The sequence below is a fragment of the Sturnira hondurensis genome, unplaced genomic scaffold (assembly GCF_014824575.4).
Source record: "Sturnira hondurensis isolate 20B ecotype Veracruz unplaced genomic scaffold, ASM1482457v3 Scaffold0022215, whole genome shotgun sequence".
Taxonomy (NCBI): domain Eukaryota; kingdom Metazoa; phylum Chordata; class Mammalia; order Chiroptera; family Phyllostomidae; genus Sturnira; species Sturnira hondurensis.
Window position 1 is genome coordinate 5,865,363 of NW_028094846.1, and position 27,837 is coordinate 5,893,199.

Consider the following 27,837-nt stretch of genomic DNA (forward strand, 5'->3'; position numbering starts at 1 on the left):
TCACAGCCTAAAAAGTCTCTTTCTCCCTCTTACTGGGAAACTGAAGAACATGAGTCAACCAACACGAGACTTTAAAAGAGGGAGGGACCCAGTTTTGGTTAGGTGCTGACTTAAGGGGTCGGGCAGCATGAGATGTGTTGTGAAGACAAGCGGGGGCTGAGTCACAGGGAGCGAACATTGGGGTCTGGATCCCAACCGCTGGGCTCTGAGTCCCGTGGATGGTAATCAAGAGCAAAGGCACTGGTTTCTCTATGTCACGGTGAAGGCTGGGGAGATGGTGTCGTCATCATTGCAGAGAATCTTCAGGACACCCTGGAGGTCAGTCTCATTTGCTTCCTGCCTTAGGGTGAACAAGGGTCCCATCACCCGTGAACTCTCGGAGCTATAAAAGTCGAAAGGTGTTTTAGGGTATCCCACGAAAGGTAAATCTTCCTTCTTCCTCTGTTCTCCAGGCTTCTCCTTCCCTTTCCAGAGCCCAATGTTCCCAGCTCCTGATGTATTTGCCTCTAAGATATTCTGAAGTAGGTCTGACAGATCCACACTTTGCTTTCTATTTTTTACTGCCACCACCTTCTGTCACTTCGAGTCAATATAATAACATTGAAAAAAACTTTAGTCTTACAAGTTTATAGGAAAAGTCCGCTGGCTCAGAACATATCCCCACCACTAAGCAGTACATGACTGTAATCTTATATGTGAATTATATCTCACTATTTAAAATATAAAAGAAAAAAAGCAGAAGTGGAGGAACAGAGGAAAAACAACAAAATGGTTTTTTTTTTAAAAAAAAGAGAATTGAGATGATCAGAGACCTTCCTGTGTAACCACAGTGACCTCTGGGTACTGCTTGGCTTTACTTTTCACTGGGACATCTGCAAATGCTCTGACTATAGACATGTCACGATGGTCTCGTCCTATACAAACCTTGAGACACAGTTCATTTCCTGTCACACCCCCCAAAAAAACAAATCCACTTTACAAAATACTGAGAAGAAAAGCTAGTTTTTACTGAAGATGTCATGAGAAGGAAAACATGAAGTTACAAGGCATACCATGCAACAGATAACTTTCGATTCCTAATTGAACATTTTTGAAGCCTTTCCCAAATGCTACCAGCTACAGGGTCTCTCAGTCACTCCTAACCCTTCATGTACCCTCAGAGTAATTGAGCACTTTTCAGCTTCTCTAACTTAAAATCCTCATTCTCCCCACAGCCATTGGAAGCCTCACCTCCCTGCGTGGGTTCAGCAGCAGGTCCGTTCCCAGGAAAGCAATCTCCCGCCCCCCAGCCCCTAATCAGCTTATTTGTGTTGTTACATTCCCAGTTCTCTTCTTCTGGTCCAAATTTCTCTTGGGGGAACCCTTGTTCTATACACCTGGGTGCCAATTGCCTTCTCTGCCTGGGTGTCCCACAGGTGCTTTATTCGATCATGTCTCAAATCAAAATTCTTTGCTGTCTGTCCAATTCTACTCCTCTTCTATGCCTTTTATTTTTTCGTTCAGAAAATGGTACCATCATCCACCCAGACACTCTGAGGCAGAAGCCAGGGAACCGTCCTTGACTCTTCCCTCTCTCCTTCTGGCTTCCATGTCATCACCGCCCCCATCTACCTGGCAATTGGTCACCGAGTTCTACTGAGTGTGTTTCCTAAGATATTTTCAATCCACTTCTTTCCATCTCCGCTTGCCATGACAACATGTCTCCTCTGCTCAAAAACGTACAGTAAAACGTCTTTGCTTTTAAAAATAGATACTAACACGAAGACAGCTTTCTTGTGGTCAGATGGTAGTCAGGAGTTGTCCTCTCCAAAAGTCATTTATATCTAATTTGTAGAGAACTCTTTCACTGCCTCCTTTTTTTATTGTTTGTTTTCATCAAGGATGTACATGGCTCTGGCTTTTTAAAATTGATTTGAGAGAGAGAGAGAGAAAGTGGGAGTGGGGGAGAGAGAGAGAGATTGATTTGTTCTCCCACTTACCTAGTCATTCATTGTTGATTCTTGTATGTGCCCTGACCAGGGATCAAACCCACAACCTTGGCGTATTGGGATGACGCCCTAACCAAGTGGGCTACCTGGCCAGGGCAGATATACATATCTCTAAAGAAAAAAAAATAGTTTTGTATAAGGTTTGAAGGTAAAATGGGCAGTTTTAGTAGGAATGAAGTGAAATCCATCATATCCATCGCACGCTTGTACACAAGGAACAGGGAATCTTGCAGTTAGAATTCTGCCTACCCCCAAAGTCCAAAATTATCCTAATTCATGGTCCATATTTTATGTCCTGATTTTGCCTCTGGAAGCTACAAGTTTTCGTTGTCCAGGTTTCTGGACTTTTGTGATGTGTCTTCCTATGGGTCTATTTTTATCCATCGCACTGCATACTACCTAAGTCTTTTCAATCTGGATCCTCACATCTTTCAATTCAATTTGAATATATTCATTGATTAGTTTCTCCCTTTCGTGTTTTCTGTTCTTGCTTTCTGGTACTCCACTGATTTGGATGCTGGCCCACCCTGATTAGCCCTTTAATTCCTTCTCCCTCGCCCCCTTCCCTATCTCCGCTTTTTGCACTTTGCTTTACTTAAGTTTCCACGGCATCATCTGCCAGATATTAAAATCTTCATTTAGATTCTCAAAGTGTTAATTTACAAGAACTGATATTGTGGGTTTTGTTTTATTTGCTTGTTGGTATCATGAATGTTTTTTATATGGCATATGTACTTGCTTTGTGAATATTAATGAGGATTTTCTTTTTAGAGTATTCTTCTCTCTACATAGTCTTTAAAAAAAATCCTTGCCAGAGGATATGTTTTAACTGATTTTAAAGAAAGAAGGGGGGAGAAAGAGAGAAATAGAGACAAAAATCAACGTGACTGAGAAACATTGATCACTTGCCTCCCATATACATTCCAATGGGGGGATTGAACCTGCAACCTAAGACTGTGCCCCAACTGGGGATTGAACCTGCAGCCTTAGGTATGTGTCTTGACTGAGAATCGAACCTGCAACCTTTTGGTGTTTGGGATGGTGCTCCAACCAACTGAGCCACCAGGCCAGGCCACATAGTCTTTGTTTCCTCCAGGTTACTTTTACATATTTCTTAGAGGCTTTCCTCAGATAACTGTGATCTTTGCTCATCTGTTTTGAACGACTAAAAAAGTTGATTGTGAACTCTGACCCCATGAGTAATGCTTGTCGATTGTGAAAACTGCTGTAGAGTGAGTTGCTTTGGCTCACCATGGTAGGGAACCCCCAGTGCTGCTACCCTTAGGTCTTTCCTCTTGGACAGCTCAGGTGGTCCTGGAAAGACATCTGAAAGGCTTTGAAATCTCCTGTAGGGGGGGTTGTTAGCCTAGTTTTCAGCTCTTGGAGCTGAATAGGGGGAAGAAACTGAGGGTATATATTCCCAGCAGGGAGCCCGGGATTCATAGTCCTCTGTGCAGTAGCATCAGCTTTAACAGATGCCGTGGTTTTCCGTGTTCACACCTGATGGAGTGCTTAACACACACCCTTTGCCTCCCATCTCTGCCTATGGAATTTCTACCATTCTTCTCAACTAAGGTCAACTGACCCATCTGCAGGCAATTATTCTTCCCACTTTTGTAATGGCTTAAAATACAGTAAATGCCTCTCGCAGCACTTTAAGCACACCTGCCTTGAATGATACGTAATTGTTTTCTTAGCTCTTGTTGGCTCTGTCATGAACTTTTGTGATCATGCAACCTTTCTTCTCTTGGTTTCAATTTCACCTTGTAAAAATGACAAATAAAATGCCCTAAATGGCCATCATTGACATTCTTCTTAAAAATCATCTTGGAGGAAGCAACTTCTGGAAACTAGACTTCTTCCTGGTTTTTGATTCACTATAGGGATTATGGTAGCAAATGAGTATCTTTTCCCATTTACCTTTCCATCAATTTTTAATTTCTCTTCATTCTTTAGGCCTCAACACAAATGTTGTCCCTTTTACCAAGTAATTCAGGTTCAGTGCAAAACAGTTTTGGAAACATAAAACAGATATAGAAGGAAATAAAAATCTCTCATCCTGCTGTTCAGTAACAATAATATATTAATGTTTTGGAATATCTCCTTCAAACCCTTTGTTAGGGCACAAATATATACCTAATTTAATTTTAAAATTGTGTATCAAATTAGATCAATATCTTGCACGTTTTAGCTAAAAAATTCTAGTATGAGTATTTTCCTGTGTTGGAATTTGTCTCCAGAAATGGTGTCCATTAAGAGCATCATGTGTCTAGAGGGAAACTCTTCTCTGGGTTCAAATCCCACCTCTCCCACTTCTTAGCTACATGACTTCAGGTAAGTTACTTAACTCCTCTATGCCATAATTTCCTTATCAGTAAAACAAAGATGATGATGAAATACCTGCTTCAGATTTCTGTATTTAGTAAATAAATGACCACACATAAAACACTAGAACAATACCGTATCTTGCACATGGTAAGCAAAATGATCATTAGCTATCGCTATTTTAAAATACTTTTTAAGCCCTGGCTGGTGTAGCTCAGTGGATTGAGCATAGGCCTGTGAAGCAAAGGGTTGCCGGTTTGATTCCCAGTCAGGGCACATGCCTGGGTTGCAGGCCAGGTCCCCAGTAGGGGACACATGAGAGTCAAGCATACATTGATCTTTCTCTCCCCCCTTCCCTTCCCCTCTCTCTAAAAATAAATAAATAAAATATTTAAAAAATAAAATACTTTTAAAATATAGTACCCCGTTATTTGGATATACTATAATTTATGTAATCAATCCCTTATTATTGGACATTTAGGTTGCTCCCAGTTTTTCAATATTGTAAGTCACACAATGTGTCAGTATCCTCAGGTTTACATCTATGTACATCTGTCTGATTATTTACTGTGTTAAATTCCTAGAAATTATGTGCTGTGTTGTCATTGATTTATTATTTATACTTCTCCTTCTCCTGCCCTCAGAGTGAGTTCCCCAAGGGCAGAAAATTTGCCTTTCTTGCTTGGTACTATATCTCCAGTACCTAGGATAGTCCCTGACACATAGTAAGGACTTGATAGCTCCCATTTGTCAAAAAGAGTATATTCATTTTAAGAATATTGCCAGACTGATCTCCAGAAATTAAGACCTTCTCCTGTGGGTATGAGTGACTGACTTGTGACTCCTTTTTTGGTATGACAATATTGCTTATATTCTTTTTTGAATGGGTTTTAAAGATTCTATTTATTTATTTTTTGAGAGAGGGGAAGGAAGGGAGAAAGAGAGGGAGAGAAACATCAATATATGAGAGAAACATCCACTGGTTGCCTCTTGCACAGCCCTAACCGGGGACCTGGCCTGTAACCCAGGCGTGTGTTCTGACCTCAGGGTTTGCGGGAGGATGCCCAGCCCACTGAGCCACACCACCCAGGGCTCACTTACAGCCTTCGCCTGAAGCATCCTTGATATCAGCATGGGGAGGGATAATTGCTCTTCTGGCATGCTGTTTCTCTTGCCCCACTAACCGTATGCTTGTTAAGGAAGGAGCCTCGCCTTATGTTTTTCCTTTCCCAAGGAAAAGGAAACTGTATAGAGAATGATCTGCTGAGGTCAAGCCTGTCTCTTCATCACATTCCTTCCTATTTTCACAATGGTGCTGGCCTCCAATAAGGTATATTGGCTCTAAGTCATAGCAACCAACCTGAGGCGATTTAGGCACAGAGGGTAATTATGATAAGGATACGGAGCTTTGTCACAGAAGTCCAGGACAACAGTGCCGTGAGAGGCGCCGGAAGGATGTCGCAGGCTGTGGAGCCAGGAGATCAGGGCTTCTCTCTCGCTTCTTCTCTCTGCACATCAGCTCCTCCCATTTCTCTGCCCGGCTGCCGCTCTGATTTTACGTGTCCCAGCTCCAGCCCTGCTTAGAGACTAACCTGCCTGTTTCGAATCCCAGGTCAGAATTTCTGAGAGAGAGAATGTGATTGACTTGGTGCGGGCCACCAGCCAGCGAAGTCGCATGGGTCCGTGCCACAGGGATCTGGCTCAGACCCTTTCTCCATCTGAATTTGTTGGTTCACCTAAACGTTATGCATCCTCAGTCCCCCAGAATGAGTCTCCAGTTTTAGAACCATAAAGATACCTCCTTAGTCCAAATTTTTTGTTGTTGTTGTTTGTTTGTTTTTTACCTCTGTTCTTCTGGACAACTTATTTCCTACCCTTAGTATTTGGTATTAGGATAAGCAATAAGTTATTTTCCAACTGTTTTATTCAGGGAGTTTTTGATTTCCACACTGGTTAGCACTTTTAGGAGGGGGGACAGCACTCAAATTTTACTTCCATACACTTGGATGTTTAATATTTGGTGGATTGATTCAAGTGCTCCATAAGAGCTTCGACTTCTCTGAAAGCATTAAAAGAAGTCATTCTGTTAAATTTCAGAAACTTCTCTTTCCTTTTTTAAATAATGCACAACCAGCCCTGGCTGGTGTAAGCTCAGTGGATTGAGTACAGGCCTGTGAAGCAAAGGATCACAGTTCGATTCCCAGTCAGGGTGCATACCTGGGTTGCAGGCCAGTTCCCAGTACTGGCCTCATGCATTCCCAGGACGCATGAGAGGCAACCGTACATTGATATTTCTCTCCTTTTCTCCTTCCTTTCCCCTCTAAAGATGAATAAAATCTTTAAAAAAATAACGCACAGCCAGATTCATTTGTTCACACAAGGATGAAGGAAAGCACCGTCTCTCAAATGGAGAAAACTGAGATTCTTAAGGAGCTGATTTGGGGAGCTACTACTTGATTTCCTTGCGTGAAGATGCTAAGCCTTTTACCCTGATCCGTCAGCAGGCTTTTCAAATGCGTCTTCCCTCCGGGCCTGCTTTTCTCATTCCCAGTGGTGGGAGCTGGAGTTCCAGACGGCCTGTGTTCCGTCTCTGCTTTTGTCCAGGTTCTTTCCCAGGAAGCCCCACCACAGCTCCCCTGCTGGCGGTGGCCCTGGTCTTCGGGTCGCGCAGGAGCTTGCTTAACTCGTTCTCCGACTGTGCACCGACTTGGAGCTCGCAAGCCTGTCCCCCAGGGATCTCTATCAGCCCCTCAATCACCGGAAGGCAGATTTTACCCTCACATTTTCTTAGATGTTTTAACATGTTCCCTCTCCACCTCAGCTTGGTCTTCGAAGACTGTGGCAAAAAGCAATTCTCCCATGCCTTCATGGTAATAACAGGCCACGGAGAAATAAGCATCGCTGATGGGCAGCTCCTAAGACGCCGTGCTCGGTTAAGGGTAACCCTACGCCCTTCCAAGAGGAGGCTCTGGACTGCGCACGCCATCCCAGCTTTGCAGGAAACCAGCCGTCAACAGTGCTTCTCTTTCTAACAGCTTCCCTTTTTACATGTTATTGGTACCTGATGGATTTATAACACCCTGCAACACCTTTTCACATATAAGCAAGGGAGAAATGACAGCATTTTAGAGGTATGGAAACTGAGATGGAGTAATTTCCCCCCAAGCCACATACTTAACAAAAGGCAGCGGGTAGGGAGAGAGGGGTAGGCGCTGTTGAATTTGAGCCTTTTGGTTTTTGGCTCAAGGTTTATTCTACTGCCTTAAGCCATTTCTCTCTCATAAGTGCTAGGTGCCAAACCGGCATTTCCTGGTGGCCCTGCGAGAGACTTGCAAGTAAGTTCTGGTAATTATTTTATGAATGGAATCACAGAGATACACAAAATCTTCTATCGTGTAAGCATCTGGAATATTGACCTTAGTGATCTTGCCAATATTTATATATCAAACCTCTCTTTTTTTGTTGTTGTTGTTCATGGCTTTGGAACACTTGGTAGGGTTTTTAAGTCACGACTATACTGAACACACAATTCAATGTACAGATGATGTATTACAGATTCATACACCTGAAACCTATATAATTTTATTAATCAATATCATCCTAATGAATTCAATAAATAAAAAATTTTAAATAGTTCTTATTACAAGAAAAAAATGTCTAACTGTGGAAGATGATGGATGTCAACTAACTTGTGGTAATTTGCACAACTGTATTGTGGTAATCATTTTGTAATATATACATTTATCAAAGCATTATGCAGTACACCAAAAATGAATACAATATCAATTGTATCTCAATAAAAAGAGAGCACACGTAAAGAGAATAAAATAAAATCATGACTATACAGTTCTGAAAGCTGCGATTAGCTATTTGGATAACTTGAAGTTCAAAACTATCTTGACCACTGGTGCCCTCTATTGAAAATGTCGCAGTATAGCAATTCATTTCTTCCAAGAAGCTGATCACTGAATGTGCTCAGGATAGCAAATGGCCTTGGATTTGGTAGTGATTCTCTAACACATTCTTCATTGCTAAGTGCAGGGGTGGGCAAAGGTAGGTTTCCAGTTGTGAGTACGTAAAACAGAGTTTACTTTTGTCTTATTACTTATTCATTATTGTATTATTTTCCATCTGAACAACTGTACACCTGCATTTGCCCCACACGGTACATTACATTGCATACATGTAAACCTTTACACTCCCACTACCCACCCAGCTCAGAGGCCACTCAACACCTGTGTGGGGAATTATCCTCCGCGCACGCTGCTTGGTTCTGGTCGTGTTCACGGGAGCGTTATTCTGGCATTCTCTCCTGAGGGAGCACCACTTATTCATAGTTCCAGTCGGTCCTCAGTCATTCTCTCTGCCACGCCTATACCCCTGCCATGTAACTGGGCAGCCAGAGTGACTTCTGATCTTTCCCCGCTCCCACCCCCACAACCTTGTCATTTTTCGTTTTGCTCAAAATACACTGGAAGTTGACAAGGGTTTGAGCTTTTGAGCGAGACGTATCTGAGTTTCAATCCAGACTGCCCCTTCCTTGAACAAATGACTTATCCCTTAACACGTTTTCCCATATGCAGAACCGGGAAATAGTCCACCTAACTCATAGGATCACTGCGAGAATTCAAATTAAAGGGCTCAGCATGAGCCTTGTCACTTAGCAACTGCTTGTTGTTAGCTTTTATTATTCTACTAATTTTGTCATATTTTAGTTTAGACAGGCTTTGTCTTGAATACTGAATTCACTGGCTACGAGGATGTATTGGAGGACCACTCTGGTTGTTGCTCTACTTGATAGCATTTGCAGAATGTATTTGTTGAATCAAAAAATTATCTCGAGGAAAAAAATTTCTGAAGAAAATCCCCACATTTTAGAATTCTTTTTCATTTCTCATGTTTTCATGAGATAGGAACAAATTTCATCCAAAAGACTTGCCCTAGATTCTCACCTTTTCAGGCCTCTTTATACTTAGCAATCATTTTTTATTAGTTCTTCCTTCTTCTTTGAAGGCGGTAAAGAATCCTCATTTAATCAGATTGAGGGAACTGGAGCTCAGGGAACAAAACGCTTGGAAGTCGCAGAACTGGAAGAAGATAGCAATCAACAAGGTTCTGTGTATTGCCCCATACCAGTATAAAAGAATTGCCCATGTTTTCATTTTGCTTTATCTTAACAAAAGAAAAATCAACAGTTTGTTGGGGTTTTCACTCAATTCAAATTTTATCACATAACTGCACGTAGGTGGAAAACCCCAGAGTATTATAATGAAAAATGCAGTCTCGGGCGGGCCCCGTGTCTCCCCCAAGAACGCCCCCTCCCTTCATTCCCCAGCAGCTACCGCCTCTTTTTCATCTTTTGACTCGCTGCTCTGGTATTTAGACTCATATTTCTAAAAACATGCTATACTGTTATTTCCTAATATGTCAGTGTTAATCATTACCTATTTGCTACTGTTTACCACCCACATATTCATAGGCACGGGTGTACTTGCACTTTCCTTGTCCATTCCCACATCTCCATTCCATTGCTAGATGAATACACAAAATTTGTTATCATACCTTGTATATGCAAACCACCCACAGTCGAGCTAAGTATTTTTTCCTTCCTGGTGCTACTTTGTATTTTTCCTTAATAAATAGTTGCCTGACTCCTTTGCTTTGTTTGCTACATGACTGTGATAAATTACTCTCCCAGCTCTTAGGAAGAATGTAAATATTCTTTCAGGACATGAAATGTATCAGGTAATCCACTGCTTTCCTTCCTTCTTTCCTCCGGCCCTCCCTCCCTTGCAACCTCCTTTCTTTCCTTCCTGCATTTCTATTTTGACATATTCGCCCCCGCCCCAACTCTCCACGGTCTGCTTCCGATCTGGACTCTGCCAGAGAGCAGTTGTCTAGGACTGCTTACCTTCAAGGTGGGAAATCCCTCTGCCTTGGTGTTTTCCTGAACCTGCAGGATTTCCTGCATCCTGTATCTCCCTCTCTGCCAGATGTACATATTCGGATGTACATATTCCAGTCACCCCACTTGCCCCCTCGACTCCCCCTCTCCCTGTACCACTCTGCTGCGTGCCTTCCCAAGAGGCTGACGTGGCCTTTGGTTGGCTTCACACAGTGGGGGGCACAGCATGAGATCTGGAGGAGGGAGGCAAGCGAGGGTGGGGCATTTATCCCGCCGACTCCTCCCCTCTACCTGAAGCCACAGCTCCTGGCCTGTGGACATTGTCACCTGGCCTTGAATCGCTCTCTCCACTTGCCCCCGCAGGCCTGGGGGTGTTACTAGGCCCAGAGTGCCCCACTGTCTGAGTAGTCCCTTTAAGAGGCTCTCTCTTCAGCCACCCAGTGTGAGAGTGCCGTCTGGTTGCTTCCTTCTTTTTGGCGACACATTCTCCAGCAGCTTCCTGGGAAAGAATACACGGAAGTAATTTCCCGCCTCATATTGGTCTTGTGTTATTGTTTTCTAGCTTTCATTATTGCTGTGGCAAGCTCTGAAGATATCCTGGTCATTAACCCTTTGCACGGGCCATTTTCTGTCTTTCTAAGGGCTCTCCCAATCTTGTCGTAACCCCAGCTCTGAAATCCCACAGGGATGTGCCTCAACGTGGGCCCTTTTCGTTTGTTGTGCTATGGGTGCAGTTGGGTCCTAGAACCTGTCCTTTAGCTCTAGGAGACGTTGTTGGATAAATGCTTCAGTAATTTCCTATATGTTTTTTCTTTTTCATTTCTTTCTAAATTGGGGTGTTGGACCTCAAGTCGGCTTGAATTTTATTTTATTTTTTTAATCTCTCATTTTCCTTTCTTTTTTTTTGCACTCTCTGGGAGATTTCTTCAACTTTGTCTTTTAACTCTTCTGCTTAATTTTAAATTTTTGTTACATTTCCCTGGCATTGGCACATCTACCTACCCCATATCTGCTTCCATACCTACCATTTTTCCTCCTGTTTCTAAAAATGAACTGTCGGTACTCCTAAATATCTTTTTGTTTGTTTGTTTTGGTAAATACCTTTTGAATCCACCTGCTTATCTATGTAACAGGCCAATCCATTATCTACGTAGAAAAACATTTGTTTTCTGGAACTCAAACCTGGTCACCTCTTTCCTGTTGACCTCTTCTGTAATACCCCTTGACTTACCTTTAGGATAAGAACTAGCCCTCTTAATATGGCTACAGCCATGATTACACTCCCGACCACCTTTCTAGCCCGATCTCTAAACTCCAGTGAACATATTTCTATTTTTCAAATGGTCTCGTTTGCTCCTGAGGCCGATAGGAGCTCTTCACTTTGACTAAAACACTCTCTCTCCACTTTCTGTTTGCCTAATTCCTAGTAATGTCTTAGGTCAGGACTAAAATGTGTCTTCTGGTCTATCTCTTGGACCCTAAAATAGGCCAGTTGCCCCTATTATATGTTTCATGGCACACACTTGATTATAGTTATTTAATTTTCTTTATTTCCCACTAACTCCAGGGCAATAATCTTGTTCCCTGTTGCATTTCCAATGTTTAGCACATGTAGCGGTGACTTGATAAATACCTGATAACTGAATGAATGAATGAATGAATGAATGATTTTGTTTTGATTTCTTTCTTAGTTGAACATATACTCATGATTTCTTTAAAAAAGAGAACACAAATGGTATTTTTATTCTGAAGCCTCTTCTGGTTTTCTTTTCCCATCACACATAAACACATTGATTCACATTTGAACAATAGCTTGGATTTCAAACTTTTTAAAAAAGATTTTATTTATTTGTCTTTAGAGGGGAAGGGAAGGAGAGAAGGAGAGAAATATCAATGTATGGTTGCTTCTCATGTGTCCCCTGCTCGGAACTGGCCCACAACCCAGGCATATACTCTGATTGGGAATCGAACTGTGATCCTTTGTTTTGCAGGCCCCTGCTCAATCAACTGAGCTACGCCAGCCAGGGCTGAATTTCAAACTTTATCCCTCTAAACTTTGTTACAAACTCGGTGACAGTTAAGCTTTACACAAGGACTATGTGTTTTTGGTCATTTATAAGTACTCTGTTCTAGTCTGCCTGAATGCTCATAAAACCCCTGTTACCCTATTTTTTCCCCAGGATACGTCCCACTGTGGGTCTTTTCCCATTAATTTTGTGTTGTATCTTTCTCTAATTTCAAGTCTTCTTTTACATTCAGACATTTTTTATTCAATTTGTCTTTCATTTACTGTTTCTTCTGTTCAAAGCCTTCTGGATTACCTCTCTGGCATACTTATAATTTCCAGTTTGTGTTTTATCTCATCTCTTTTTCTTTCATCCTTCTGATTCTGTTTTGTACAGGCCATAAGTCCTCCACAATTTTCTATATGAAAATTTCTTTGAGAGAAGTCTGTTTTCGGAGTCATCTGAATTATGCTCCTTTTCCTTTGTCTATATCATTTTTTGTATCTCTCTTGGGCAAGAAGAAGGCTTGGGTGTCTGACATGGACCAGGTTCCAAGGATTTAGGGCAAGTTGTGTGTCGGCTGGCCACCATCTGTGGGTGGGAGGGGAGCCCAAGTCTAGGAGCCTGGCCGAACAGCCTGGAGAAGAACACGGTAATCCGAAACATGAAATCTGTGAGGCAGGGAGACTCAAGAACTGGATCTTTTTTGAAGATTGTCGGACGAGATTGGCCCTGGCTGGGAGGTTCTGGAGACAGAGCCAGGAACGTTAACCTGAGGACATAAAGCACATGAGTGTGCGATAGCTTTTCATAGCACTGGATTGGAAGGGAATTATGAAGACTTCTCTGATCAGTCTGGACAGTCTTCTCCCTTCTTTATTTTTCCATATACATTTAATACACCCATCATATGCCCAGGCAGGAAATACAGATCTCTGCTGCCCTCTCAGATCTCCAACTAGAGGTCAGATTGGTGTGCTCACGTCCAGAGTAATCCCCAGTGTTTTTCCTTATGACACTCTGCTATACTGCAATGACGTGGTGGTCCTGATGTCAGTGCTCGGGCAGGAGGAACTGACTGGTTCTCCGAGAAACCAAACCAATGGATCTCATGATCCGCTCTCGCTCAGCAAGCGCTGTGCCCAGCACTCTGCCTGCAGACTGTTGCAGGGACAGAGCTGCCCGTCCACATACCTGTGCCTCCCTCCCCATTGCATCCTTCCCCACAGAATTTTGGAGGTCACAGTCTTCCGATACACACAGAAAGATGATACCCTCCAGGCTCCTACAACCAAAAAGTGGGATTGCGGGTTTTGGAGGTAACAGAGGACCAGTTGCTCGGTCTGCCGCTCGCTCTGCACCCCGGCTTTCTGAGCCAGCAAGCTGGGGTCCATGAAGTGGGGGAGGGGTGCTCAGATGTTCTACCTTTCAGAGCTGAGGGTCTGCTCTGGATCATGAAGCAGGGTATGCGTAGACCACCCTTGTTCCCTGGATCCAACTCCATCAGCCTCATAAATTGAGGCAATTCCTTTGGCTATAAGCAGCCTGCCATTCTTTATGCTGTGCACTGGAATGCATTTTGCCATTTTTCTGTGTCTTTTTCTGTGTTTTAGGCAGCCTTTGGGAGAGGCCGAGTCAGGGGCTACTAGCCAAATACCTTTTAACACTAGAAAGGCCTCACTGACTTTCACTATGATTGCATCAGCCTGTTCTCATTCCTTCTGGACTCTGACTGCGGGATTTCCCAGGGCGCAGTCTTTGGCTGGCTGCTCCGTCTGCGCTCTCTTTCTGAGCGTTAGTCTACTCTTCCACCTTCACATGTGATACCCAGAGACTTGCAAACTGCTGTCTGCGGTCCTGTCTTCTCCCCTAAACTGTCACCCTTTATTTTCCGACGGAAAGACATTTCTCCTTGTTTACTGCACAACCTTCTTATCTCCCTGGTAGATGTCTTCTTACCTCAATGATTGAAACTGCTAAACTAACAGAGCCCAAAGTCTTGGGGACAGGAAATAAACACTTTGTGCAACGGCCCTTTCGTTACATTGTGGGAGGCATAACCTGCATTTCCATTTTCTCGGTTCCCGGAGAGGAGAAAGCATACGTTATATTAGTCAAAGGTTTCTAGAGCATTTACCTCATCCTGTAGGACCACGATCCAGCCTGACACCTCAGTACAGCGTGGTCCCAGAGCTGGCCATGTCACAGAGCTCTTAGTGGCCGAGTCACCGACTAAGATCAGCACTAACCGCTGCTGGGTGAGAGGATGGACGCAAGACACAACCTGTGGATCCAAGGGGTGTCACACTATCGACTCACAGTTATTCTGGCTGGAACAATGTTGTATGGAAAATTCCTGTCACCTAGGTTGTTTCCAGTTGCAGTTTTCAGTTGACGCCAAGACACTGGCAGTGAGGCCTAGGCAATTCTAGGGCAGGAGACTGAAAGATTTTTCTCTGGAGATCAGACCAGTCCACAAAGAAAGCCAAGTATAGCAACTCAGGGATTCTTCCAGAAACGACCCAGCCATATCACTTCATGTTAAATCTCAGCGGTGACTTGTGCTCAGGTCTTTCAATCGGCTTTTAGTGTCTTACTGTTAAATACGAGCAACCCAACAACTGAGTGTCAGAAAGTTGAAGATTCCTATTAAAAACCGAAACAAATAAATGATGAAAGAAAATTGGAGAAATCCTATGGGAAAAAAAGATAAAAACAAAAATGAATAAATGCAAGAAAGAGAAATTGAGGAAATAGCAACTAGGCAAAGAGAAAAACCTTAAAAACAAGAGAAGATACTATATTCATGAAGCAAGATGCAATATAAGAACAATATTCAGATAGCAAAAATATTCTTTGGAATTAAAATTATGGTAGCATAAATGAAAACTCAACAAAAGAGCTGGAAAACTCAGCAGAGGAAATCTTCCAGAGAGTAGAGCAAAAAGACTGAGTGCAGAAAATAAGAGAAGAGGAAGAAGATGATCCAGAGAACAGCTGCATCTGAATAACGGGAATTCCAGACAGAGAGAGCAAAGAAAACAGTTGGGAAAGCACCAACAAGATAATTTATGAAAATTGCTCAGATCTGAAGCTTGTGAGTTTTCAGATTGGAAAATCTCCACGGGCACGTATCACTAAGAATGAAGAAACAGCCACGCCCAGACACATTGCTGTGCAATGTCAGACACTGGAGACAAAGAGAAGACCCTACAAATGCCCAAAGAGAAAAAAAGAAGCCTCATGCGAGGGATCAAGAATCAGAATGGGTTTTTTTTGACTCCTCAGTGGCAATACTGGAAGGTAGAAAGCAATGGTGAAATGGCAGAATTCTGAAGGAAAATGATTTCCAACCTAGAATTTTATACTCGGTAAGCAAATGGAGGTAAAAAAGACATTTTCAGACATGCAAGCTCTCAAAAAATCCCCTTCCCGTGCATCCTTTCCCATGAAGTTACTGAAGGTTGTATTCCATCCAAACAGGAGATCTATCCTAGGAGACAAGAAAAAGGAATCTCCAATATGTTTGTCAAGTCAGATCCTATTTAGGAAGGTGAAATTGATGGAATAGGTTAATAAATTTAAACTGAAAGAGAGTTTGATTGAATTAGGAATTAGAAAATTAACTAAACGCACAGGCAACAATGATCATCTCCAAGGAGAGCAAAACTTTTTTGCAGGAAATGATGAAAAATGATCATAGTTGAGTATGTCGCCTGTTCTGAAAGCACATGTACTCATTATAATATAAACACTACATATTTATTGAATCACTCTACGGTGAGGATGAGGAATGGGAACGGGTGGTGCACGTTATGTGTTTGGTTGTGGCAGTGTGAGAAAAGGCAAGAGAGAATGCCTACAGTTTAAAGAACGTGACCCAGCAACGCCAGAAGGCTATTTAGAGTGTGGCAGTACGTACGAAGAAAATCATGTACAATTGAAAGTAGTTGTCTTTTAACAGCTCATGTAGAACTTCCTGACTTTTTAAAAATGAGGACAAAAAGTTCACTGATAATCTGAAATTTTTTAGAGTCATCATTTAGAACACTGCAATAATAATAATAATAATGATTTACCATGCCTTGTACATGGTGAATACTCATAAATGTCTTTGGAATGGAATCTTTTAAAATGTGTCAGAAGTTATAGTAAGTCATTACTAGTCTGTAAGACCCTTGATATCAGGAATTCTTTCTTTTTCTTTTTAATTTTAATATTTTTGATTTTGAGAGTATGTTTATTAATGCTGGGGGACAGCGAGGGATTATTTTGTATACATCTTTATAATTCAGGACGTGATGTGGCATCCTTTACATTTTAAACATTATTAATGTGTAGGATTTTGCATGTTTTAGTCTCATGAAGAACAAAGTCAAATTGCTTTATGTCATAATTAAAATAGAAACAATCCTGAGTTAGATATTTATTTATTAAGATTTTATTTATTTATCTTTAGAAGGGAAGGGAAGGCGAGAAGGAGAGAAATATCAATGTATGGTTGCCTCTCGTGAGTTCCCTGCTGGGAACTGGCCTGCAACCCAGGCATGTGCCCTGACTGGGAATTGAACCTCGATGGTGTGGTTCCCAGGCCCACGCTCAATCCACTGAGCTACACCAGCCAGGGCCTGAGTTAGATATTTAACTTGACAAATAAGATCTGCTTTACTCAGTACTATGAATCTAAGCTCTGCCTATCCATCAAGAAATCAAACGAAGACATTTTTTTAGTACTGATTATGGGCAAGACAGATAACATAGTTCTTTCTTTCTTTAAAAAAATTTATTTATTTATTTATAGAGAGGAAGCGAGAGAGAAAGAGAGGGAGAGAAACATCAATGTGTGGTTGCCTCTCTTGCACCCCCTACTGGGGACCTGGCCTGCAACCCAGGTGTGTGCCCTAGACTGGGAATCAAACTGGTGACCCCTTGGTTTGCAGGCTGGTGCTCAATCCACTGAGCAATACTAGCCAGGGAAATAACATTGTTCTTTACTAACTGTATTACATTCTGTAGGAAAAGAACCTGAGAGTTCACTCAAAGTCACCCAGAAAAACAAGCAGCACCACCTCTTCTACATCAGATAATTTACCCTAAACCAAACTTTTTGATAAAGACACTCAGAGTAGGTGTAAGAAAAGAGTCAGGAGGGTTTATCCCACTTGAGATTAACTGGCAGCGTAGTTGTCTTCAACTCAAGTGTTGATGGATAAAAGACAAAAACTCGTGTGTCAATTCAGCTTTTACCATGTTGAAAGGGGATTAAAAATAGAAAGGAATTCTATTTAGGGTTAGACAGGGAAGGTCGAGATATAGAAAGAACTTTTGTAAAGAAGAGAGCTTGAGATAGTTTTCCCCCCCCGAAGAGCCCACAGTCAGAAGCTGCCAGAATGTGTCGCCTGCTTGCTTGTATTCCTGGTGTTTCAATTAGTCGCATGACCATCCTACATCAGCAGTCTTTAATCTAAAAATTCACAGCTCCAGAGAGTCAATATGAGATTATCCAGACACTATTTAAAGGGCCAGAGATCGGGGAAACAAAGAAGCCTCTTCATCAGAGGTATGTGAGTACTTTTCTAGTCCTTAGGCACTTGGTCATTTCACAGAGTAGATATGGTATATTTGTCAAGTAAATCTCTTTCAACAGTCTCTTTTTCTCCATTTGTCCCCTCTCATTATAAATTGAATTTATAATCTATACCTCCAATAGGCAACAATTATTTTAAGTAGGACAATTGTACTGCTTTCTATTCCATGTATTAATGTTTGTCTCCAGTACAGAATCTTATCTTGGATGGCTTAGGTTTAAAAAAACAAAATGCTTCAGAAGAGCATCCCCAGGACTTTAGGGACTACAACTATAACTGAGAAAACTTTTGAAAGAACGGAGTCTGGGAAACAGTAAGTGCAAGAAAACCGCATTAATAATTACCACTTAAAAATTTGTCATACAGAAGATAACCACAAACTTAAGAGGGCTTGTCTATTAGTGTCTATACTTTTAAATTGATTTTCAGAGACATATTTTCCAGATGAAATCAAAAGAAGCACTCTACAGTCTACAACTTTAGTGTTAAATGCTGCAAGATGTAACTTAATAATAGCACTTTGCATTTACTGTTCTATGCTTTCCCATAGATAGTTGGAAATAGATAATGCAGGTATTACTATTGTTTGTAGATGGAGGAAACTGGGATGTGAGAATGTCTAAGTGACATGCCCAAGACCTCATTGCATTGTGGGAAGACCAGAGTTCTTATTCCATTGTTTTGTTCTTTACCATCTGCCAGTAGAAATTGTGTCTTTGATTAATTACAGACATTCCCATTTCATAGTTCAGTATATAAAAGCAAAACAAAAAATCTTAATGGTTTTGTTTCAGATCTCTCTGTTAGAGAAATGAACAGAAAAAATCCATGAGCATCCATTTGAATCACTTGACCACAATAAATGTAAGAACGTGAATGCTTAAGAGTTGTGCAGAACACCTTGTCCATTACTGTTCTTAAGGTTTGTCTCAGGTAGAAGATTTCCATTATAATCCATTTCTTCTTGGCATACAATATAGCCTTTGTATAACTACTTGTCTCCTGCAGAAACATTAAAAACCAAAGAGAGAATGTTTTTCTTGGGTAAATAGTGGAAATGGAACAATGCTGTATGATGAACAACAGTTAGAAGAGTTCAAGTTTTTAGAACCTAAGTGTAAGATTATGCTCATACAGTTGTAAAGTTTACAATAGGCATGAACTATTTTGTGGCCAAATGATTAAGATAATATTATACAGTAGCCATCTGTTAATCTGACTTTCAAAACTTAATTTTAAATCAAAGAAACCACCATTCATCAGAGGAATAGTTGCTTTAGCTTTCTTAAATAATATTATAAAATTGCTGTAGTGGAAATTGATTATTATTTGGGCCACCTGAATGGCTTCCCTGTATCTAGAGAATTCCTCACTTAAAAAATCTCGGTGGCAAGCAAAGGTCTTTCCCCTAATGGAAGTGGAAGATGTCGATACTTTCTCTGCCTCCCTTGCAGCTAGAGTACAGGCATGTGACCTAGGCTTTTCATTCATACATCTCTGCTGGACCTTCAACTCATTGCTGGATACAAGCAATAGCTATTTCTCCCTCCCTCTGCCTTTCTCTTTCCCTGTCTCCTAGAGGCCGTAGATGTTACTGCAAGCAGAAGTGGCCAAAGGGTAAAGTGTGTTGTCTAGAGCTTGATGTCCATGGCAACCGATGTAAGGTGACAACCAATGTAAGGTGACAACCTTGAGACAATTTGCCCAACACTTTCCCGGTGTCAGCATGGAAAGTTCCAAATCTCTGGAAGTCACTCAGTCCCAGGAAAAACCAGGATCGTTGGTTACTCCAGCCAATTTTCTTATCAGATCAGTTCTGTGGGTGGTTTATTCCTGCTGCTTATGTTCAAGCCTAGTTTTTCAGCTCTCCCAGCATGTCTGTGAGCCGCACAATATCCCCTAAAGACATTTATGCAAGTGTAAACCAATATCTTTTTCTTCAAATTGTTCTGCTTAAATCAGCAAGAGTTGGTCTCCACTGCTGGTGCTACTAAGAGCCTTGAATGACACAGACACGTTTGTGCGTAAGCAGTTTGGAAACCTGTGTTTAACAATGATTCTATGAATTATAGTTGTTTAATATGGCTCATGGGGTTATATGGACCCTATTTGAGGTTAGTGAAACCTTTTAATGTTATGAAAGATGCTGCAAAGCATCGTAATAATGATTCTAACTGTAATTTTAAAATCCTGAGATATTTCTGATAGTTGAGACTCTCATGAACCATTTCCCCTTGATAATGAGGTAAGCAAACATGGACAGAATATAAATCACTTAAAAGTGAAGTTGCTACCAGAACATCTTCGAATTTCCCCATCCCATCCCGTCCCATCTCATCCCCCTAAAATTTGCAAATGCTTATTTCCACAGACGAAGAATTTTAAAGTAAAAAAAATTTAAAAAAGGAAATGACACTTTACCCACCCACCCCCATTCATTTTTGGAGCATATATAAAAAATCCTGCGTTGTTTCTCTGATAGACACCCCTCCTGAGCATATGCACCTGCCATTCAACTTCACCTTCACGACATCCTCATACTCCTGCATTTGGATCTTTCGTTCTTTGGAGAGAAGACCTTCAGTGAGGGTACTCCTGTCCATAGAATGGTTATTGGAATATCATTATGTAAGTAGCACACCTTTACTAATGAAAATGGAAGAGACAAGAAGATGAACAGCAATAAGCACCCATAATTCGGCCCCTGTGAACATTTTGGTGTTCTTTTTTGTAAGCATGCATGTCTATATCTACAGGGTTTTTTTAAATTAGGGGTCACACTATACCTACTATTTCAGACCTTGCTTTATTATAAGTATTGCAAGTTTCTTCTCATGTAGATGCACAGAAGGTATAATTTTAAAAGAGTCAGACTCTCACAGTGTATGTGGAGGTATCATAACCTATCCTCAGTGGACTTTTAGACATTTTCAGCTTTTATAAATGACACTATTCAAGTGATACATATGTCTTGGACAGAAGTTTTACACCTGAAGCTATGCTCATTTTTGAGACTTTTGTTATGTTTTGCCAAATCGCTTCCCAGAAAAGTCTTGTCTTTTGTTCTCCTGCTGGTCATCTATGAAACTGCATACTTCCACTGTCAACAACATTGAGAATCATCATTCTTTTTCATCTTTATTGACTTATCTTGCTTTTTTTGTTCTTGTTTTCCTTTTGTTTAATCTTTATTAAGTCAATAAACAAAGAGATATCTCATGGTTCTATTGATTACTAGTGAGGCTAAACACTGAGATCTATTTTTTAAGCTTTGTAGTTCTTTTTTGGATTATCTGCCCCTATCAAGTTCCCACTGTCTTTACTGTGGATATAGGAGATTAACCACTGCATCCTGCCTTTTCAAGTGCCCAGCAGCCAACTTGGACTCTGGTTTCTCACCCTCCCACCCCACCCCCAGAGCTGTCATCATCTGCTTTGTCACCGTCACCTGGCTACTCAGCCTCTACAAATTCCTACCTCCCTGAATAGGTTTCTGATGGTCAATCTCAACAAGTCNCTATCAAGTTCCCACTGTCTTTACTGTGGATATAGGAGATTAACCACTGCATCCTGCCTTTTCAAGTGCCCAGCAGCCCAGGACTCTGGTTTCTCACCCTCCCACCCCACCCCCAGAGCTGTCATCATCTGCTTTGTCACCGTCACCTGGCTACTCAGCCTCTACAAATTCCTACCTCCCTGAATAGGTTTCTGATGGTCAATCTCAACAAGTCCTTCCTCAAGAAGTCCCCTGACTTTAACAGTTTATTTCTGTTTGTCCCATGAAGTCTCATGCTACTATTGTACTCCTTATTTTAACTATAGATGTTTAGGAATTTATACTTTGTATAGAAAGAAGTCCAGTCCTCTGAACTGGACTTCTGAACCAAAGGATCGTGGTTCGATTCCCAGTCAGGGCACATGCCTGGGTTGCGGGCCAAGTTTCCAGCAGGGGACACACGAGAAGCAACCATACACTGATATTTCTCTCCCTCCCTCCTTCCCTTCCCCTCTAAAGATAAATAAATAAAATCTTTAAAAAAAAAGAAGTCCAGCAGAAGCCCACAAGAATGCACTTATTGTAATCGGTTTTCTCTTTTGGTTAACAATATTATTTTTCTTTAGAAAAAGGAAAAACGCATGTTTTGGTTTTCTCTTCTATTTGAGGAACACATGCACCATCTAATGAAATCGTTTCAATGCTGGTATCTGTCATCAGCTGGGAGTTTAGAGGAAGTCAATCCGTACCTCCGCAGCAGCGTCCGCTGCCTAGGGCCCAGCGGCTTTGCTGCCCCTGAGTCTGCCGTCGCCTCAAGGTCCATCATCACCCACTTCGGCAACCTCCCTGCCGGGCTGTTGCTGCAGGCTGTTAGTATCAGTCACACCAGAGAGAGGCGAGTGGGCGGGGAACTCTTCAGGGGCTCTCGGTTGGCTTTTCTATCTCAGCGCTATTTTTAACGCTCTGCAGTCAGTGCTGATGACATTAGACAATCGCTGAGTCTCAGCGCACGCGGTCATGCTTTCTCTGGCTCAGTCCTCTCCCGCCCCAGAGCCTTCTCCCAAGCTGCCCACTTATGCCCAGAGTGACCATATGCTGCCTTCCTCTGGAAAGTCCCGATCTCAAATATCCGTCCTGTCGCCAAATCAGATGTCAGGCCATATGCTTCATATTTTCTTTGGAGAAATATGTTCACTTACCTATGTTCGAGCTCATCAAGACTTCTACTGATTTTGCTAGACAGCTTATGAAATATGTCATTAATCCCCAAATGCAGCTCAGCTGCCAGACAAAAAAGAGAGTGCGCAATTTTATCTAAATAAAATTCTAAAAAAGTGGCTACTTTGTGTTTATTATGACCAGTTAGTATTGCTATTGTCCTAATGAGAATTTTAGTTTTTAAAGCATAATGTACTGGAAAACTGTGTTAATTTTCTCTTGGTTAAACATGTCTCTGAAAAGTCTTGGCTATTTGAACCCTGACACTGTAACCAAGGTTACAGAGGGTGCATAGGAATTTCCTACAGAAGCACTCCAACCTAACAGGTATGGTTTTTCGGAGCCAAGTACCAGATCACCAAGCAGAAATGTCAGACGAATTTCCACCGGTTAGTTGGTTCTTGAAAACCACAAGGGTCAGGGAATGGAAAGGGAGACGGCTTTTGTGAAGCGCGTTCTTTAGAGAAAGCTGTGCCGTGCATCTTATACCCACCTCACCTGGGCGAATGAGGCGAGGGTGCTTGCCCCCTCACCTCTGGCCGAGTGAGTGGGCATTCTTACAGGGTCATTCAGGGAACGAGGGTGGGAAGGATGGGGTAGGAAGGGCTGATGTCTCCACCCAGGAAAATCTAGACGGCCTGGCAGGCTCTTGTTATCAGAGAGGATTTACCCACAGGTTCTGGGACCAGGGTTTGTCAGGACAAAGGATGTGCAATGCATCCCACAAACCACAAAAGGGGCAAAAAGCCAGTCCGGAGGTCTTCCTGACACCACCCCAAGGGAACTGCTTGAGCTATCAGATGAGTTCTAATAGAAAAAAACTACACAGTGTGGATATTTAAAAAAAAAATCTGAGGCTACGGGAGAAGTGGCAGCCAGAGGAACAGGAGACACGGCCCGAGTCACAGAAGTTGTTGGAGGAGTTGCAGCTTGATGGGGACAAGCGCCTCAGAGGAACTCGCACACGTTCCCACAAGACAAAGGGTCAGCTTTAAACACCTGCCGGTCCCAACTATCCCCTCCCGGAGCTCCAACCAGAGACTCTGAAAAAAGCAGCTACTGAGTGGAGGAGGAAGTCAGCAGGAAAGGGAGAGGCGGCCGGCCACATGCCTTTTCTCCAAGGCTTTCCTTTCTAAGTGTCCCATGGAGGCTGAACTTGGTGATTTAAAGTGATTGTAAGAATCAGTGAGCAGAAAAGTCGTGAAAGTAGCTGAAATTTATGTCTTAGGGGAGGGGTGGGAAAGGGGAAACTCACCCTTCTGAATTAATTTCTAAGAACAGTTAGGTTTGGGCTGTATCTCATAAATCACACCAGCTCATTGTAACGAATACACAGACTTTCCACTGGATAGTCGGTAAGCAGCCTTTCAGAACTCGTAGGAACAAGTCTTGGGGGGAAATAAGCATTGCAAGCCCAGATTTATAAAATAAAATTTTGCCATTTCTGTATTAGGTTCATTCACCAGTCACTACAGCAGAGTCCTGAAATAAATGAATGTATAATATTCAAACTCTCCTTTCAGTAAAAAGATTGTTGAACCAAAACAAACCTGTTAGCCATGGTGATTAAGATAAAACAGTGACTGCAATTCTTGTACCGCTTTCCTGTATCACCTGTCCTTTCAGGTATGATGGGTCCAGATAAAGAATTTCAATTTTAAGGGGATTGCATGGTTATGGAATTGGTATAATTCTCTAACATCACATGCATCAACTAAGAAGGAGCATGACCCTAAAATGAGGTTTAAGGGTGAGAGCAATGGTTATGTTTAGGTTCGGCTACAGTGAGTAAAACAAAAAATAATACGTAATAATAGACTAAATAAATAAGGTTTCATTCTCCATAAAAGAAGTCTGGAAGTTGAAATTTCAGGTGGGTTGGAGGTTCTACAAAGTCATCAGGGACCTAAACTCCCCCCAGGTCATCTCTCCTCCATTCCCGTGGGGCCCTCTTGTCTCCTGGGTCAGATGGTGGCTAGGTTCCCCCACCCTATTGATGTTCCAGATACTGAGAGGGAAGAAAGCAGGGCCCACTTCTTCTCCTTGAAGAAAATTTCTGTTATTCCTCTTTTGCCAGAATGCATGGCTGCAGTGGGGTGGGGGGCAGGAGTTATTCTAAATTGAACAAATTTGGGTTCTGTTACTAAGGTGAAATAAGAAAATGAATGCAGAAGCAAGCTTTTGGGAGTCACTGGCTTAGAGACTTAAATACATTTCTTCTACTAAGATGGCTGGGCCAAACACTCATTGCTAATAAATTAGAATTATTGAAAAAGATGATTACTGTACTATAGGTATTATTGTCTTTAAAAGCTTGCTTTCTCTTTGTAGACAACATTTTTGTCCCTTGCAAGCAAAGAGAGACTAATTTATGAACACTTATCAGGAAACTCAGTAATTTGTTATATTAAAGTTCCCTATTTCATTGAGAAGAGAAACATCTCAAAGTTCTAAAATTTGTGAATGTATTGTTCATTCTATCATTTATACAATGAACATTTATAGAATGTTTAGGACTGGGGGGAAAAGACATGCTTTTTGTCTTCAAAGAACTAAAAAATAGTGAAGATAGTCACAAGAAATGTTAAATGCAAGAAGTTGGTATAGCGGCTGTAAATAACTTATATATTAGGTGTTGCGGGGGCACAAAAGAGTGAGGTGTTAATTCTAGAAAAAGAGACGAAAGGGTGTATCTCCAAGGTAAGGCACAAAGTGATGGTGGAGTTCGATTAAAAATTACATCTACCAAACAGCATAGAGAATAACACAACAGACATTAATATACTCACCATCTACCTCATAAAATAAGATATTATGAACATATAATCACAGGGCATACTTTCTATTAAAAATAATCCTAAAACCTAAATTTTGATATGAAGTTTGAAATGATTAGCAATGATATGTATGTGTATTGTCATCAAACTGAAGAATTACAGAGTAGTAAGAATCTTCCTGAAAGTGGAAAAATGTTAGAGAAAGTGTTAGGAACTTTTTAATGTATTCTAAAGTAACAGTGTTTGTCATTTAACAACTCTCAATGACTTTTATGTTAGGTAGACTGTCATAGAACTTAGATACAAATCTTTTTTTTTCTTTCAAATTTGCAGCTTTTTTTTTTTTTATGTGGCCAAGGGAAAAGGGACTAAAAAACTGTCTTGTGGGAGGGGCAGGGCATGAATTTCCCTTGACTCAGAAGAGGAAAGTGGTAATTTTCCTGGTTTTACCCTGCAAGTATTTGTCATTTTTGAAGTAGTTTTTTTCTGCAAAACATATGTATTTAAGGAATATTTCTTATACGTCCAAAGTCTAAATTTTAGCCCTGTGGCAAGTACTCCAAGGGAACTTGGGGCCACTGCCAAGGTTGTGGTTGTGTGCCTAGTGGAGGGAACGCCTCAGGAGCAACAACTCTGCTAAAACGTCCTACACTACCTCTACAGGAGGCAGCCTCCCTCTTCAGCTATGGAGTTTCTTTACATTGTTCCAAAATAGAATTCCTTTTCAACAGTTTCTTTACGTTGCCTACAAGGAGCCCCTTTCAACTGTTTTTTGAAGACACTGTTTAAAAATTGATCCGATTCACATTAACATGGGGAATGAGGCTGGCACAGAAAGACTTTCTAGCTTTCCCAGGATCTGTAAGTGCTTAGATGATACCTAAAAAATGGAAAACCAGATGCTGCCAATCTCAGTATTTTGAAAGCAAGAAAGGGCAATAGGTCAAGTCCCAGAAAAAGGAAAACGCAAAACGGGGCGGTGGAGGGAGCTGAGGCCAATGACCTGCTGAAGCCCAGTGGGTCCTGGAACTGGAAACGGGAGACAGAAATACACATGGCGCGTGGGGAAGAGGGGAGTGGCCACACACTGAGGACTGTTCAAGCTGAGTGACTGGCACATGAGGACTCACGCTATTTTCTCTACTTTTTCTCTGCTTTTTTGTAATAAAAAGGTTAAAATAAAACAAGTCCTGGGGGCCATCCCAGAGTTAGCGAATCTCTTGGGTGTCGAACATGCAGGTCTGCATGTTTTATAAACGTCTGATGTGATTTATGACGCGCAGTAAAGCGGATCACGGCTCCAAACCAAAGGGGACTGGTGGTGAGGTGCATTTCAGACACCTGCCACAAGGGGTGGGAAAAAAGTGTTAGTAGGTATCCTTTTAATTTCTTTTCAAACTACAAAAGTAGGACTTTGGCTAGTCGTCTTCAGAGAGACATTTACGGCTCTGCCCGCCTCTTCTACTACTAGGAAACTTTCTTTTCTTTTCCTTTTTTTCTTCCAGAATGTCCATCCAACTTTATTGGAGGAAACCCTGAACTACAACTGCTTTCCATAATGCAAGCCCTGCCCCACCCCAGTGCCTGCTGGGCTCAGATGATCATCTCTAGCTGCCGGACATATGCGATGACCTGTTTGGCTGGCAAAGCTGTAGTAGTTGTTGAGGCCCAGGACCCACCCTTGCTTCTTGGTGTAGTCTGTCACCTTTTTGGGTGAAGAAGAGGATTTTCTCATAGGCCTTTCTGATGCGTCCAGCAATCTCATCTCTGATAGTGTCCAGCAGGTTGCCAATGAAGAAGGTACAGCTGTCGGCAGGGATGTTGCCTTTGGCCAGGAACACCTCGTTGTAGCTGCCCTCCATTAGGTATTGCTCAAGGGACACAGGATGCTCGATGCACACATTGGTCTGGATGTCCTTGGCCGACAGCTCAAGGGACACAGGATGCTCGATGCACACATTGGTCTGGATGTCCTTGGCCGACAGCTGCTCCAGCACACTGTGGAACTCAGCCACCCAGTTCTGAGACAACAGGAAGAGGAGGTTAAGGCCCAAGAGCTGGTGCATATATGCTGACTCAGGGAGCTGCTCCCTGTAATTGAAGTAGCAGCATTTGAGCTGGGCCATGTAGTGCTGGGAGGAGAAGATGTCCTTGTCTAGGGAACTCCCCTGGGCCCCCATCTCCAGTATGCCACAGGCCATAATGAGCTGCTGTTTGGTCAGTTTGGTCCCAGTGGTTGGTAGGAAGTTGAGCTCCAGTGGAACTAGCTTGAGATGGTCCAGCTCTTCACCGCACTTGCAAGGTTGAGGCTTTTACAGGTCCACTCACCCTTGAGCTGCTGGCCACAGACTGTAGGACCACACCTGAGACCACCGAAAGCCTGAAGTTCAAGGAGCCCACAGCCCAGTTCAGTGTTGCAGCTGCCATCTTCCTACTACTAGGAAACTTTCTCATCCCTATACATGTATTGTTTGATTTTGTTCTTATGCGGTCTTTTTTTTTTTTAAGATTTTATTTATTTATCTTTAGAGGGG

The 27,837-nt window shown here is 42.0% G+C and overlaps 1 pseudogene; it reads right to left on the bottom strand.

The window, feature by feature from the left end:
* Positions 1-249: 249 nt before the first annotated feature.
* LOC118979248 (26S proteasome non-ATPase regulatory subunit 8-like) lies at positions 250-27,736 on the bottom strand (annotated as a pseudogene).
* Between the last annotated feature and the right edge of the window lie 101 nt (positions 27,737-27,837).